Below are 17693 nucleotides of genomic sequence, written 5' to 3' on the forward strand. Positions count from 1 at the left end.
CAGTCCATGGGGGTCGCGAAGAGTCGGACACGACTGATGTGACTTAGCAGCAGCAGCAGCAGCTCCTGAATTATGGGCAGATTCTTTGCTGTCTGAGCCACCAGACAGCCCTCTAGGGAGGTTCCGATCAGGCTATCTAAAATTCAGTACTCACAGGCTTTCAGAAGATAACCTGGTTCACATGAGTGTGTCTTGAGCTTGCAGTATTGTCTATGTGCACTAAATGCAGATCTTAAACCGTTGGTATGAGACCCCTATCTCTCATGAATTTGATGGCATCCTTTAAGAACAACAATTCTTTTCCAAAGTATCCTGAAAAAAGTATCTGGCTTTTCCTGGGTGGGAGAATGATTTCCTTAACTTTGTCATCATTCAACTCACAGGATCTAATGAGGCCAGAATGTCTTGAAAATTTCCAAGTTCAGCAAGCTCATCCTGGGAAAAGCCTGGGAAGCGTTCAGTTACCATTTGGTGGAATCTTCCTTCATCCTCCTTTTGGACTAATTGAGGGTGATTTTGACGATAAAGACTTCTATTACATTCTCATGTTGGGCCAGTCTCTGTGAGATATTTCTCCTGTGGACAATGGGGCTCTATAAGACAGTGAATGAGCTACTCCTGGAATAAACACATCTCCTTGTGGAACTGACATAAGGGTTGGAAGATTTGGATGGCAGCTTTGTTTTCTTCAGGGATCTACTCTTATCCTAAGATTTATGGTCCCTGGGTTCCCTGGAGGATTAGTATAATGAGCCTCACTCAGCTTCTGCCCAACTCTCTTGGCTATTCCTTATTACAACTTTTCTAATAAAAGTTTCAGTTGTTTGTTCAAGTCAAGAATAATAGTTACTTTTAAAGTGATACATCTAATTATTATTCTGAAATTGAGGCTCCTGTCTAACATTAGATAGTCCTGTTATTACAGGGATGTGAGGAGCCATCACAAGCAATGTAGAACTTTGACATTTCCTTGGTGGTCCAGTGGCTAAGACTGTGCGTCCAACGCAGGAGGCCTGAGTTTGATCCCTGGTTGAGGAACGAGAATCCCACATGCCACAACTAAGATTCCATGCAGCTGAATAAAGAAAAATATTAAATATTGAAAAAAAAGCCAAAGTGAGAGTATAGAGGGCCCAACCTGTTGATGGGAATTTTGGCAAATCACGTTGTAGAAAAGTATTTGGGATGAGAGATATAGTTCTGGCCATATTTAGAAATACAATCTGCCATGTGCAAGTAATATTGCCTATTTTGTGAGGCTCTGTGAGTATCAAATGAGAAATGTTCTTAGTATAGGACTTAATCAGCACTTAAGTACTGATTTAATTGCTTAAATCAAGTGCTTCAATATTGATTAAGCACTTAATCAACACTTAAGTAGTTAATCAGTAATTAGTGTAGTTCCTGGTGCATTGGAAAGGCTCAGTGTTACCATAATTATTACTTGAACCTTTGGACTGTTTGGATGGTTTTTGATTTTCTGAATTCTGGTTCTTAGAGAAATCTGATTAAGAGTAGACAAAGTGGAAAAAAAAATACAAGTGAAATTGAGTAAAAGTGTATTGTGGTTACCTTTTAAATGTCTTCTTGTCACTTTAAAAATTCTGAAGTTGGGAATTTCCTGGTGGTTCAAAGGTTAGGACTCTGTCCTTCCAGTGCAAGGGACACGGGTTCAGCCCCTGGTGGAGGAATTAAGATCCCACATGCCGGAAGGCCAAAAAAGAAAAGAAGAAAAATTCTGAAATACAGGGCAGCCTGATGTGGAACTAAGATGTCCCAAACCAGGGGGAAATGCTTTGTGACCCGCTTACTTCGTGACCCTCTTACTTGCTTTGAAGTGGTGAAGATGCTCTGGATCCGAACTTGCACTAGAACATGAGCACCCATTGCTTTTGGCTTTATTTTCTGTGTTAAATCTGTTGCAATGAAATCATTATAAACTTCCTTATCAAGGCTTGCACAACTGTTCTTTATGACTGGAAAAGTCATAGATTTTCAGATTTTTGAAATTTAGCAGCAGTAACTTTGGCTTCCCAAAGCGTTTTGAGATGAACATGGAGACAATGAACAACTGCCGACAAACTCAGCTTGTGCTTTGTTGTCAACTGTGATAACTTAAATTCCCCTCTCCTTGGCTCTGAAATCCATGTCACAGCTGCACTAGGTACCAGGCACATGATGTTCTTTTTGTCTGTTTTTAGCTATGAAATTTTGTTCTTTTTATCAATGTGGACAAAGAAGGACATCTTTGTACCTCAGCACTTTGATTTGAAGGTGATGTCAAACAGATTTTGATGCAAATAAAATATTAAGTTGTGCCAAGAATTACAAAGAGAATCATGTAACCTTGTTTCAGTTCAGAAAAATGTGGAATGAATTAGGGAAAAATATATTAAAATAACATTATTGGTTTCCTTTTGCTACAGTATAGTTTATGCTCCTCCTAGGAAATTTTAGAAAAGCCAAGCAAAGAGAGAAAAATAAAAATCCACCTGCATTCTTATCACCTGGATAAAATAATTATTCACATTTTAGAATAAGCATTTTTGCATATATACATTTATATACACCACAGATTTTTTAAAAAATTGGTCATGATGCACATGTTATTTAGCATTTGGATTTGTTTAAATAAAAAAACTTGATAGAGGGACTTCCCTAGTGGTCCAGTGGCTAAGACTCTGTGCTGGCAATGCAGGAGGCCAGGGTTCCATCCCCAGTTAGGGAACTAGATTACACATGCTCCAACTAAGAGTTTGCATGTTGCAACTGAAAAAAGAGTTTGAATGCTGCAACTAAAACAACAAATAAGCAAACAAAAACAAAACAAATAATAGAATGTGGAGGTCTTTCCATGTCAGTAAATACATAAAATCAATTTAAATTATTTTAATCAGTTTCCTAATTGTCTCCCTGCATTTAGATTGTTTCCCATTCCCACAATTGTAAAGTGTGTACTTGTACAGATATTTAAAAATTTGTTTAAAAAATTATAGAGGTAGTATACATTTAAAAATTCAAATATTATAGAGAATTATAAAATGAAAGGTAAAAAGTTTTCTTTCCTCTTCCTCTACTTCAGTTAAAAACAAGCATCTGATAATTCTTTCTTACTGGGATTGTTCACATGATTATTATTTTAGCTTTAACTAAAGCCTTTGGTTAATTATATCTTTAATTAATATTTCTGTCTTTAGTAATATCTCTGTCTTTTTCTTTGGTTCATCATCTTTTAATAGTGTCCTGGGCTATATTCTCAAAGATGAGGAATTTATCACCGCTGCAGTACCTCCCACTTCCCTAACCCCTCCAACTCCAGAATGCAGTAGTAACATTTTTATGTAGTTAACAATATACAGTATAATTGAGTCTCTATTCTTGTTGTCAACTTTAGTGTTCCTAGAAATTCTGTAATCAAAGGTTAATAAATTGATTATCCTTCCATCTCTCTTTCCTAATATTTATAGCTATATTGTAATTTTATATTGACAAGATTTATAACATTCCAGTTCTGTTCTATAACTCCAATTAAGTCTTCATATCTCATCTCTAGGTTAATTTTAGAAATGGAAAATCAATAAGCAAAAATAGGGAGGAGCCCCCACAGAGGCCATACTAAAGCCAAAATGGCTGCCCCAAGGAAGCCCGCACCGCGCAGCCAGTGAGGTCTGGCTAACAAGCTTCTGCGGGAAAGCGGGCGGGGGATTCTAGGAAGAGCCGTCTCCAGGACCATCGCCCCCCGAGACGCACAGGTTCTGGTTACAGCCGCCCCTTGCCATATCTTTTGAATTATACTTGGAAAAATAGTGGCCAGAGGAAAAAAAATGATAAAATTTTTCCTCATGGTGAATAAACAAGGGCAGACCCGACTTTCTAAGTACTATGAACATGTGGAGATTAATAAGCGTACGCTTCTGGAAACAGAAGTCATAAAGAGCTGTCTCTCTCGATCCGATGAACAGTGCTCCTTCATTGAATATACGGACTTTAAGCTGATATACCGGCAGTACGCAGCTCTCTTCATTGTGGTTGGAGTTAATGACAGAAGGAGACGGCCATTTATGAATTCATGCATAACTTCGTGCAAGTTTTAGATGACTACTTCAGCCGAGTGAGTGAACTAGATATAATGTTTAATTTGGACAAAGTACACATCATTTTGGATGAGATGGTATTAAATGGCTGCATTGTGGAAACAAATCGGGCAAGAATTCTTGCCCCTCTGCTAATTCTTGATAAGATGTCAGACAGCTGAAAACAGAGAGGCTCTGCCAGACAACATCGACTCAAAGGAAATGAGAAGACCATGGAGTACCTCTCAACATCGCTAACCCACAAGAACCTGGAAGACCAAACATCTCAAAACAGGCTATCCTTCCAAAGACTTAAACAGGGGTTTTCCACAGTTCCTAAATGGAAAACAAAAGTGTATTTTAAAATATGATGTACAAAGAAAAAATTTCTCTAAACAGAAAGACAAGTTTTATTTTCTAACCATAAGCATTTTTTTTTTTCCCCTCACTTGTTTAGATTTTGAGTAATACTAAGGGAAACTTTTTGGTCTCTGCTTGACTTTGCAAAGAGACAAATTCAGGAATAGCACCACTGGGTGGGAAGAAAATGTGGGAGCTCTCCGTTGGCCAATAAACTGTTAAAATTAACTTGAAAAAAAAATAAGCAAAAATATTTTTCATGTGATTAGATAAATACTGTTATAAGAGTTTGATTCAACCCAAAGAAAGAAATGTAATTCATGTCATTAAAACTTTGTTGCTTGAAAGAAAATCCTTCAAATGTTAAAGTCTAATCAAGGATGGATCCAAGTTTTGTAGGTCTTGAATCTTATACAACTGGGGAGCTGTATTTCAAGAGAAGAAATACAAATTTACAAATACACGCAGTTAAGGGCTATCCCTTGGCCTTGGAATGGTCTTTAGTGAGTTAGAAGCCCTGAAGCTTATTATTATTAGTTTCCTAGAAAACCTGTCTCTAGCAGATCCTTTTCAACTTCTTTTCAGAATCACTTCTCATAAGTCACATTCAGCTGCTGCCATATATCTAGTGTCTATCCTGTGTATCCCCTTTCTTGGCTCCCTTTTCATTTTGCTAGAATCTTTTTCTAGCATTTTATTTCACAAAAACCCCATGGCACACTATACTCTGAGTGCTTGTTTGTTGCATATGCAATTATTTTGCCCAAACTTGTTTGATTTGGGGGACTTGATTTGGGTTGATTGTTTAGAAATTTAAGTTCAAAATTGTTTTCCCAACTTGGAGGATAAATGAGAAACTAACAGAAATGATCATTACCTTTGGGGACAGATAAGTGGAGAATGGAGCAAATAGGGATGAGAGTGAGACTCTGAACACTTTTTTAATATAGTTTCATTCTTTTACCAAGTAAAAGTATTATTTATAAAAATTTGAGTAATATAAACATTCCAACCTTTCCCTATCCTCAAAAGTTTGAAATATTATCCAATTGTCTTTGAGCATTAAGTGTTGATGAGAAGTTTGGTGGCATTCTTTTTTTGAAATTTGTTTATTTATTTATTTAGGCCACTTTGAGCAGCATGCAGGATCTTAGTTCCTGGACCAGGGATCGAACTTGTGTTCCGTGCAATGTAAGTAGGGGGTCTTAAGCACTGAACTGCCAAGGAAGTCCTTGGTGCCATCCTTATCCTTGTTTCTTCTTATCCTTGTTTCTTTCTCACTCCCTCTCTCAGAATTTTCAGGATTTTTCTCTACTCTTGGAGTTCCTAAATTTTACTAGATTGAGCCTAGGAGTGGGTCTTTTAAAAATTAACTTTGTTTGCCTCTACATAGATTATTTAAAAATGAAGATTTCATGAAGTTTGGGGAGAGTTTCTTCTGCTATTTCTTAGATTATTTCTTTTCTGCCATTGTCTCTGTTTGAAACTTCTCTTAGATCTTTGACTTTTGGATCCATCTTCCATGTGGTTTTTTTTCCTTATTTTTGAATTATTTACCTTCTAGTTTCCACTATAGGACATTAAATATGATTTCTTATTACCTTATTTTCATTTTATTATTCACACAGTTCAGTGTAATTTTTTGACATTTGTATTTTTAATGTTCCAAAATATTTTTTTTTCTCTGATTGCTCCTTTTTCCTTACAGACTATATGCTTTAATGAGAGTCATACCCACTCAATCATTTTGAGTACTTCATGAATTTGGGGGTGGGTGCTCTTCTGCATGGCTTGTGGGATCTTATTTATCCAACCTGGGATTGAACCTGGGTCTTCAGCACTGAGCATGCAGAGCCCTAACTACTGGACTTCCCAAATATTGCATAAATTAGAAAAAATTTTTAGTTTCCTAATCACCTCAGGTTTCTCTGATGTTTGTTGCCCATTTGTTCATCTTTGTGCCTCTTTCTTCATGCTATTGATTTTTATTCAAATATTTGGTGGTACTTGAGAATCCAATTATATTTATGAACAAACACTGTTAAATAAAGGTATCTGGTGTGGGTTTTTCTCCTGAGAGGAGTAGGTCACTTGAATGAGAAAGCCAACTGTTGGCTCTGTGTAAGCTGGCTAGGTTTATGAAGAGGTGGACTTCTCTCTAGGGTGGGAAGGTATAAACTAGGCAGACCAGTGGCAGCCGAGTGGGGCTTCCCAGGGGGCAGAGTGGTAAAGAATCCACCTGCCAGAGCTGGAGATGCAGGAGACCTGGGTTCAGTCCCTGGGTCAGGAAGATCCCTTGGAGGAGGAAATGGCAGCCCACTCCAGTATTCTTGCCTGGGAAATCCTGTGGATAGAGGAGCTGGTGGGCTACAGTTCATGGGGTCACAAAATGACTAAGCAGGCATGCACACATGTGGTTGCCTGAGTGGTCCAGTTACATTTTGAAGACTGGAAAGGTAATTAAAGATTCAGTAGTAAAAAGGGTCAGAACCAGATAGATTCACAGCTCTATTTTGACTAACATTTCAAGACAAGATAATCTCAATGTTATTTAAACTATTTAAGGTCATAGAAAAAGATGGAAATTTCTATGATTCCTTTTGAGAAGCCAACATAACTTTAACCTAAAACTTAAAAATTAGGGAAAAGAATATAGAACAAGCTTGCTTTTGAATATAGGAAGAAAATCTCTAAATTAAATACTAGTAAGTAAAATCTGGTATTTATCAAAAGGATAATAAATAATGTCTAGAAAAGTTTATTTTAGAAATACAGGTGTGTTCAATATCAGAAAATCTAGCAACATAAGCTAGAACAATAAAAAATTAAGTAAAAAATGATATGATCATATCAATAGATGCTGAAAACTCTTCTGATAAAATTTAGCAGTATTCTTAATTTAAAAACTCTATACAAACAGGGACAAAAGCAGATTTTTAAAATATAACAAAAACCAATTACCAAACATGCCAGTAGAGCTAATTGAAATATGATTTCAATTAAAATTAGGAACCAGATAAGAATGCTTGCTATTGACATTATTATTTCTAGCAAATACAATCACACAAAATGAAATAGCTGGTCAAGGCATTGGAAAAGAAGAGATAAACATAAGCTGGTGATATGACTGCATAAAACCCCAGAGATTTAGTACTATATCACTGTAGTTAATAAAGAATAAGCCAATAGGAAAAATAATGTTTTCATAGCAAGAACTATAACAATAAAAACTATAAAATACTTGTTTTAAACAAGAAAAGGAACATCTTTATGAAGAAAATTATTTTATACAAAACCTGAACAACTGGAAAGACATACCATACTCTTGGGAAGCCTTGATATTAAAAAAGTTGATTCTTTCAAAAGTAAACCCAGAGACTTTCCTGGTGGTCCAATGGCTAAGACTCTGAACTCTCAGTGCAGGGGCCTGGGTTCGATCCCTGGTCAGGGAGCTGGATCCCACATGCCTCAACTAAAGATTCCACATGCTACAACTAAGGCCCAGTGCAGACAAATAAATATTTTTTAAAAAGTTAATCCAATGTCATTTTAATTGGAATACTAACTTAGGACTTCCCTGGTAGTGCAGTGGATAGGAATCTGCCTGCCAATGCAGGGGATGTGGGTTGAATCCCTGGTTTGGAAAGATTCCACATGACTCAGAGCAACTAAGCCCAAGCATGACAACTACTGAAGCCCGTGAGTTCTAGGGCTCTTGACTGAGCCTGAATGCTGCAACCACCGAGCCTGAGCTCTAGAGCCCGTGAAACTACTGAGCCCTTATGTCTCAACTACCAAATGCCTGTGTGCCTAGGCCTGTGCTCTGCGACAAGAGAAGCCATCGCAATGAGAAGCCCAGGCACCAGAACCAAACAAAGAGTAACTCCTGCTCACTGCAACAAGAGAAAGCCCTCACAAAGCAGTGAACACCCAGTGCAGCAGAAAATAAATAAAGAATACTAACCTGTGTGTAGGTGTGTGTATATGAATAAAACAAACAACATGTAACTAAAAGAATAAGTGCCTTACAATAGGGAAGAAATTTTTTGTGAGAGGAAATGTTAAAAACTAGCAATGATCTGCTTGCCTTACTACGTATCAGAATGGACTTCAAAGCTCCATAGCAAATCAGCATGACAGACACATAGAGTAGGAAGTAGATTGGTGGAAATTGAATGAAATATCCAAATTAGAGTCCATTGTGTGTGAGAACTTAAAACATATGAAAAATGGACTTCCCCGGTGGTACAGTGGATAAGAATCCACGTGCCAGTGCAGGGGGCAGGGGTTCCATCCCTGGTCCGGGAAGATTCCACAGGCCTTGGAGCAACTAAGCCTGTGTGCCACAACTATTGAAGCTCCAGGGCTCTTGAGCCGCTACTACTGAGCCCAGGTGCTGGAGCTACTGAAGCCTGTGCACCCAGAGCCTGTGGTCCACAATGAGGGGAGCCCCCGCAGTGAGAAGCCCGTGCACCGCAACAAGGAGTAGCCCCCACTCACCGCAACTAGAGAAAACCTATGCGTGGCAATGAAGACCCAACGCAGCAAAAAAAAAAAAGGGTAAAACCACTAAAAAATATATATGAAAGGTATTGCAATCAAATGAAATGGGAAAATGAGACTTTTATTATTTATGTATTTATTTATTTCTACTGTGGGAAGATTGTATTAGTATTACTGTGTTGAGTGCTGTGGATGACTGGGATATGGTAGAAACAATGGGATTTTTGAATTACAGTTTTCTACATCAAACCACCAAAAGTTGCAAGTAATACATGAGTTTAGTAATTTCATGATACAAAAGCAATAAACAAAAATCAGCTGAGTTTCTATACACTAATAAAGAAGTATCAGAAAAATTAAGAAAACAGCACATTTACAATTGCATTAAAAAGAACAAATACCTAGGTATGAATTTAACCAATGATGTGAAAGACCTGCACAATGAAAACTGTAAGACACTTCAATAAAGAAACTGAAGAAGAAACAAATAGAAAAATATCCTGAGAACTTGCCTGGTGGTCCAGAGGCTAAGACTCCCCACTCCCAGTGCAGGGGACCTAGGGTCAATCTCTGGTCAGGGAACTAGATGCCACATGCTGCAAGTGAAAAAAAGATCCTGTGTATTGCAACTAATACCCAACACAGTCAAGTAAATAAATACATAAATAAAAATCAATATTAAAAAGAAAAATATTCTATAATCAGGCATTGGAAGAATATTGTTAAGATGTTCCTCCAGTTAAAGCACCTTACACATTCGATTCAATCTCTAACACAATTAAAATGGCATTTTTCACATTTTTCACAAAACAGAACTAACAATTCTGTCATGTGTGAGGAACCAAAAAGGACCCCCAAAAGGCAAAGTGATCTTAAAAAAGGAGAGCACAGCTGGAGTCAACCGGCTGACTTCAAACTAAACTATGAAACTACAGGAATCAGAAAAGTATGGATTTGGCACAAAAACAGGCACACGCACCAAAGCAATAAAACAGAACACAGAAATAAACATGTGTATGTGATCAATTAATTTAAGAAAGCTGCCAAAGACATACACTGGGGAAAGTCTTCTCAATAAATGATATCAAGGAAAGTAGGTACCACATACCAAAGACCCTGGAAACTGTCTATGCCACAAACAAAACTACCTGAAATCCAGAATATTCTTTATTGCTCCCTTCCTTTGCTGGCTCCTCTGAAAATGGACCCCTTCTTAGCAGTCAGCCACATACAAGAAGCTTCTCCCCACTTTTTCTTCAGCTTTTACTGCCAAGGTGGCATGTCCCAGTGGGTTCTGAAAACACTGGGCTTCTGTCTGCATGGACGAGGCTTGGTGTTGTCCAGAAGCTGAAGCTCCAGTATATTTTGAGGAGACTGACCTTTCATCACTGTGGACTTGGCCAGGTATTGTCCTGAAGCCAACACCCTGCAAATCCCAGATCTAGTCCATCCTAAGTTGTGATGCTAATTGGCCTTTCAGGAATCCACATGTTATTAAGAGACAGCGTGAGAAGATTACAGAAGGAGCGACCATGGCTGGGATGCTTGGATAACCAGGTATGCAGCCCCTAGAGCCCTGGTTCCACCCTGGTTGGGGTTGGAATGTTGGGGCATCCTCTCCTCAGGCTCCAGGGTAGCTCAGGACTGCAGAGTTCTGGCTCTGTGGGGGCCTGGGCTCCATTCCTGCTTTATATCAGTTTCCCCCCAACAGGATTCCTTTGATAGGTGTTGATGGCACACAGATGGCTATTCATGTGGAAGACATAAGCTTTTTTTGTAAACAAAGACTTTGTGGCTCTAGAAAGACAATTTCCTCTGTCTTGGTTATTTTGTTTTTAATTGAGACTTGTGGAATTGAGACACAATTTTATTTTTCTTATAGCTTTTCATTTTGACATAACTTTTGATTTGCAGTTGTGAGGAATTCCCGTATGTCCTTCACCCAGATTCCCTATATGTTAACAATGTACCACATTTACTTTATCTTTTTCTCTCTTGATATATTTCTCTTAGCATAAGTTTAATAATAACTTCTTAATATTTTTACTACTAATATTATATATTAATATATGATACTAATAGTATATATAATCTAATACAGCATAGTAAGCTTAGTGCATTAGATAGCCTCTCAGATTTTCTGTCCATATTTCTCTGATCATCTTGATAAATTTTATAACATAACCTAACATACTTTGCAACTTGCTGATGTTCCCCTAAGACTTCTAAAATCTAGATCCTCATCCTCATTCTCCCTCTTTTTTCTCCTACGATTTACTTGAATGAACTGGTCGTTTGACCTATAGCATGCCCACAGCCTCTGCTTACTGTTTGCATCCTTGTGGTGCTGTGCAACCCATTCCTCTGCCCCTCTGTGTTCCCTGAAGCCTGGTTTATTCAGTGTAGAAGCTTGATCAGATTCAGGTTTGATTTTCTTGGCAAGAATATTTCATAAGGTTGGATTCTAATTCTTTCATACTTTCTTTACTTAGCAGCTGGAATACTTCCACAAGGAGATTATTATCAACTATTTCATCATCCTGTCTAGATAGTTACTTTTGCAGAAAGGAGTCAGTGAATTCTGGTACCAGCGTCAGTAATTAAAAGTCATATGGGCTTGTTATAATTTATGAAGAACCGCATCTGAATATCAAGCAGGATTCATTGGGAGATCAGATTTACTGGAAGTGATTCACAAATATCATTATTAGGCTATTATTATCTCCTTCACTTAGCTGTGCCTCATGACTTCTGTTTAACTAAACCCTGTTCATGATTTTTGATAAACTTTAAGGTATTCATTTAAAATGAGTAATAATGTAACAGTGAATCACATTTACTTATTTACTTTTATACTGAAGAGCAGGAGAGCAACAGAGAAATTTGTCACTTTTGTTTGAGAACACAGTTAAATTTATTCTTATCTGACTCTTTCCCTATGGTTGATTAACCAGCTGTGTTTAATTTTGAAAGCTTATAAAATTGAGTTTCTTATCAGCACAAAACAAGGCATTTTATAATACAGCATCTGAAGTTAAAAGTCTTTTAGGTCCAAGGAGATTATTTTTACAGTTTTTCATTAGAGCTGACTTTCTGTATTTGAAAACTACATTTCCAAGACCAGAAAAACTAGTATTCTGGATGGAATCTAGATTTTGTACATGTAGAAAGTACAACTGGAGCTCCGTTATGTGGGGTGGAGTGGCAGGGCATGAGATAATGGGGTTCCCAGCAGATGGTGTCATTTTTCCTGATCCCGCAACTTCCTGCAGCAGAATTGCGGTGCACCCCATCACAGCGAGGGGTTTCCCAGGTGGCGCTAGTGGTAAAGAATCCGCCGGCCAATGCAGAAGGTATGAGACATGAGACATGGGTTCGCTTCCTGGGTGGGGAAGATCCCCTGGAGGAGGAAATGGCAACCCACTCCAGTATTCTTGCCTGTAGAATCCTGTGAACAGAGGAGCCTGGCGGGCTACAGTTCATGGGGTTGCAAAGGGTTGGACACGACTGAAGTGACTTAGCACACACACAATCACAGCAGAGGTAGTCTGACTAAGGGTTCCTTGGAATTCTGCTTTGGTCCTGTTCCTCCAGCCCTACCAGTGACATTGTGAACCACACACAGAAAATCACCTTCTACTTATATCAATTTGAATGATTTCTGTTATCTGTAACCTATTTCTCATTAACAATAAAGCAACAACAATGATTTTTGTGTATTGTTTTTGTATTGAGCCATCTTACTCTATTGGCAGTAATAATTTTTCAGTAATTCTCTGGAAGTTCCTAGTTAAAAATTGTTCAGTTTTCAACTTCTCTTTGCTATTTCCTTCTTCATTTCTCTTGAATATTTGCACCTTATACTGGTAGGCAATGATGAACATTTTGTTGTTTTTCTAACTTTAGTGGGAAAGTTTTTTTTATCTTTCCCAACTGAAAATAATTCTGACTTTGGAGATTACAGATATATAACATTATGAAGATATTCATCTTTTCCCATTTTATTAAGAACTTCTAACCTAAAAACATTAAGAATGTAAATTGATTTTTAGAAAAAATTTTTTCCAACATCTATGGAAATGATTATGTTTCTCTTTTTCCTATTCATATGGTGAATTATATTAATAGATTTCCTAATATTGTATCATCCTGCATTCCTTATACACTTGGTTATGGTATCTTATTTTTTTTACTGCTTCACTGGATTCTTATTGCAAATATATTGTGATTTTTGCACTGATATTCAAAAGTGGGTAGTTTTCCTTTTCTGTACTATTTTTTTTTTTTTTTCAGTTTTCCTACTGATGCAATGCTTGCTTTATGAAATAGCTAGAAAGATTTCCTTATTTTCTGTGCTTAGTTCTGAAACAGAGCAGGACCATATGGTCCTTGCCCCTCTATCATGTTCTCTGCCTGCCTTTTGCTTGTGGAAAACTTTAATAATAGAATAAGTTTAATCAGAGAAGTAAGAAATGTGGAAACAAAGGAAAACAGTCTAAGGAGATCAAACAATGATAATGTAGTCATCAAGCATAATCAAGCACCTTTAGTTCTTTCTCAAGGGCTGTAGATAAATATTCTGAGCCATGTCCTGTGAGCTGTCTTATAGACACTAAAACACCAGGTGGAAAAGTTAACTGCATGATACCCAGGACTCGAGTTACCACAATTCCAAGAATTGATCACAAAGAAATGGGAACAAATGGACCCGGAACTGAAGACTAACTGTACCTAAAACAACCAAGATAATGCTAGTCAGACCACTAATAACCAATTTGAAGAAGACTGTTAGAGATGACTGTGCTGTTTCTGCATGTTGCCCACCCCACCCCCACTCTGCCTTAAATACCCTCACCCCCTACTTGGGGGGCGGGGCAGGGGACTGAGTCGACCTTTGGACAAGCGTCTGCCACCCTCTCCCACCAGTTGCCGGTGTCTGAAATAAAGCAAACTTTCCTTTCCACCAACCTGGCTTGCTTATTTGCTTTTGAGCAGCGGATTCCCCATGCATACCTTTAAATTATCTGCTGGTGATTTTGGGGAGAGAGTGTGTCGAGGGTAAATGACAGCTTTCTTTATTCTATGTTACTCTGTGCTACTTGGTGTATTTAGATTTTCCATCTTTTCTAGGGTCAGTTTTGATCCATTTCATACAAGTTTTCAAATATATTTGCATATATGTGAGCAAAACCAAATATATATATATCTTTATACACACACACACATATATATTTCTGCTGTGTCTGGTTATTTCTTCCTTTCCTATTTGGTGTGTTTGTGCTTTCTCCTTTTAAAAACAGTTAGGCTCACTAACAGTTAATCTATTAGTTGATTTTCAAAAATCAGTTCTTGTATTTGCTGTTTCAAGTTATAAAAATTCACTATTTTGTGATTTTCTCTATATTAATTTCTTCCTTCTAACATTTCTTCCTAATATATTCTTTTGCATCCTCAATTCAGTGATTTTTGTTCTTTCTTGTTTATTAACATAAGCATTTTAGACTATGACGTTTCTCTTGGTGTTTAACTATATAATTTCATATGTGAGGTAATAACAGTAATAGTGGTGAATAAATCAGCCTCTCATGAAAACAGTTTACAACTATGTATGAACACACAGTCTTCTGAAAACAAACATTTTACACACATATGGTTTCCTATAACAAATATTTTTAATTTCAGTGTTATAAGACAATGATCCATGGAAGTATTAAAAAAAAATCTTTCAGTAGAGACTTCCCTGGAGGTCCAATGATTAAGACCCTGAGCTTCCACTTCAGGGAGCAAAGAGTTCAATCCCTGGTCAGGAAGCTAGGATCCTGTATGTCATGTGGTGTGGCTAAAAAATAATTGAAAGAGGGAAAAAAATCTTTCAGTACTGTGGGAATGCTCCTTGGTCTTTTTAGTTGACTGATCCAGACAAATGGTCAATTCTGCAAGCACAAGGTCCAGAAAAAAAGTAGATTTCACTAAATTTTTGAGTAACTTATATGTAAGTATTTTTGCTATTTTCTATCTAATAATATTCAGTGGTTGGTTTATGACTCTGCTTTCTTAAAGCCTCTGTGTCAGTGGTCTCCCTTTCTTTCAAGGCAATTTGTTACATTGTTAACTAAGGGTTATAGCTTTTGTCTTCGGTCATAATTTCTAACCAAGATCAAATTAGTGCATATCAAGCGTATATTTTTCTGATTTCAGTGTTAGAATTATTTTACTATTTCACCATTGAGTATAGTCATTAATTAGGTTTCTTGTGAATATTTGAAACTTTTTCCGGTCCTTAGGAATTTCATTTATCCTTTGAAGCATAGATGCTCACTAAGAGTTGAAAAATTGCATCAGGTGGTGGGTTTGGGTGTTCATTGCACTATGTTTTTTAATGCTTTCCTGTGTATTTAAATATTTTCATAGTAAAAAGCTGGAAAAAGTCAGATCTGTTTATATAATTATGAGACATCTAGGAATGCTTCAGAAATGATAAAAGAAGAAAGTCAGTCAGTCATGTGAAAGGACACAGTAGCTGTTTGAATTAAAAGCAGACAGTGACTCTCTGTTGTTTTTCCTCATGGACAGCGGAAATTGCTCGTGTGTGACAGGAAGTAGGTCAGGAGTACAGGAGGGTATGACTTTGTAGGAGACTATGCAGCTACTTCCCCTTGCTTGTCTTTAAGAGCTACAGGTGTAGCGTGGTGCAAGTGAGATGGCTATCCCTTTGGCTGGAGGCAGGAGACAGTGGACTGGTTTCTCAAACAGATCTAGGAGCAGCTGCAACTCACAGCACTGTGCAGGGTTAGTAGGATGGTGTCCAGTAGGCTTCCCAGGTGGCGCTAGTGGTAAAGAACTCAACTGCCAATGCAGGACATGTAAGAGATGTGGGTTCAAAGCCCTGGGTCGGGAAGATCCCCTGGAGGAGAGCATGGCACCCCACTCCAGTATTTTTGCGTGGAAAATACCATGGACAGAGGAGCCTGGCGGGCTACAGTCCATAGGGTTACAAAGAGTCGGACATGACCAAAACAACTTAGCACACATGTCCAGGTATAAATTAGGTTCTGCCTATACAGTGGACCTGATGAACTCCGTAGGTTCCCTCTGTGGTAAAGGCTCTGCCTTGCATCTTGCCCAGAGCAATTCCATTAGAACTTTGAGCACAAGGCAGGGAAGGGCCCTGGAGTTCATAGAGCCCAGGTTATTACTCTTCTGGGAACGGTCAGTTCATGCCAACCTAGCACTTAACAAAAGTAGGGGATTTTCCATCAGAGAAACAGACTTTAAGACATTGGTCAGGCAAATTTCCCTGATAGTAAAAAGTCATGCACACAAAAAAGAGTTGGTACCCACTATATCCAGAGCCATACTGAGACTATTCAGACTTTAGGGTCGTTTCCAGAGTGCCATGCATGATAACATCTAGGGGAATGGGTTCTGGATTCTGACCTGAATTTAAATCCTGACTCTTCCATCCATATGTAACTTTGGAAACAAGTGCCTTATTAGTCTCTGTGCCTCCATCTTCTTGGTGGATTGGGTATCATGATAACAGCACCTAACTCACAGGGTCTGCTTGGAGGATTCAAGGAAATGTGTAAAGCGCGTGGAACAGCACATAGTAAATGTTCAGTTAATGTTCACTTGTATTATTTAGCCTAGTTGTGTTGCATCCTCTTTGACAAGCCTCATGCTCTTCATTTTGTGGTCACTTGGCTACCTTAAACAGAACAAGTTACCTCAGGGCTGAGAAACAGCTACTCTTGGATCTTCCTGGTCACCCAGCTGCAGACAGTTTCCAGACTCTCAGGAGCTTCTTGCCTTTTTAGGTTCATCAAAACCATTACATTCTCCAGACAGAAAAGGAGAAATATCGTATGACATCCCTTATAGGCTTTCCTGGTGGCTCAGATGGTAAAGAATCTGCCTGCAATGCAGGAGACCTGGGTTTGATCCCTTCGTTGGGAAGATCCCCTAGAGGGCATGGCGCACTCCAATATTCTTGCCTGGAGAATCCCCATGGACAGAGAAGCCTGAAGGGGTCCATGGGGTTGCAAAGAAGCAGACATGAGAGATTAAGCACAACATAGCACATGCATGGAATCTAAAAAGAAATTATACAAATGAACTTACTTACAAAACAGAGACTCACAGACTTAGAAAACGAAGTTATATGGTTGCTGGGGAAAAGGACTAGTTAGGGACTTTGGGAAGGCCGTGTACACACAGCTGTATTTACAACGGATAACCAACAAGGAGTTACTGTATAGCACATGGAACTCTGCTCAATGTTTTGTGCCAGCCTGGATGGCAGGGAGTTTGGGGGAGGATGGATAAATGTATATTTATGGCTGAATCCCTTCACTGTTCACCTGAAACTGCCACAACATTGTTAATTGGCTTTACCTCAATACAAAAGAAAAAATTGAGAGCTTGGAAAAACAAACCAAAACAAACCAAAACTTTACATTCTCAGCTGAGAGGACTCTGACCCTTGCTCTTGGGTTCTGTGGGAGAGGGAGCAAGTGCACCATCCCATGGCAATGGCCTTGGAGTCTGTCCTCCTGTCTTTTCCTTCTGAGCTATAGGTGTAATTGTGGGTCATGAGATTCACTTAGCACAACCACAGATGGCCCCAGGGGTCCTGCTAGATTATCCTTCATCTACATTCAGGAATAATATCCCTAAAAAGGCCTTGGTATAAGCCATTTTGGGGGAGACTGTGACTCCATGTGTCTGTAGTACATAGATGTGTTTGGATGGTTTCCC

General features: G+C 38.4%; 1 long non-coding RNA gene and 1 pseudogene across 1 annotated transcript in view; both read left to right on the plus strand.

The window, feature by feature from the left end:
- The first annotated feature begins 3665 nt into the window (after positions 1 to 3665).
- On the plus strand, positions 3666 to 4373 carry LOC122443223 (annotated as a pseudogene).
- Positions 4374 to 5611: 1238 nt separating this feature from the next.
- LOC122443227 overlaps positions 5612 to 17693 on the plus strand; it is a 43466-nt gene continuing 31384 nt past the window's right edge. The window contains exons 1-2 of the long non-coding RNA XR_006269951.1: positions 5612 to 5624; positions 10417 to 10493. This is a non-coding gene — a long non-coding RNA (uncharacterized LOC122443227). The remainder of the gene's footprint in view (positions 5625 to 10416; positions 10494 to 17693) is intronic.

The sequence above is a fragment of the Cervus canadensis genome, chromosome 6 (assembly GCF_019320065.1).
Source record: "Cervus canadensis isolate Bull #8, Minnesota chromosome 6, ASM1932006v1, whole genome shotgun sequence".
Classification (NCBI taxonomy): Eukaryota; Metazoa; Chordata; class Mammalia; order Artiodactyla; family Cervidae; genus Cervus; species Cervus canadensis.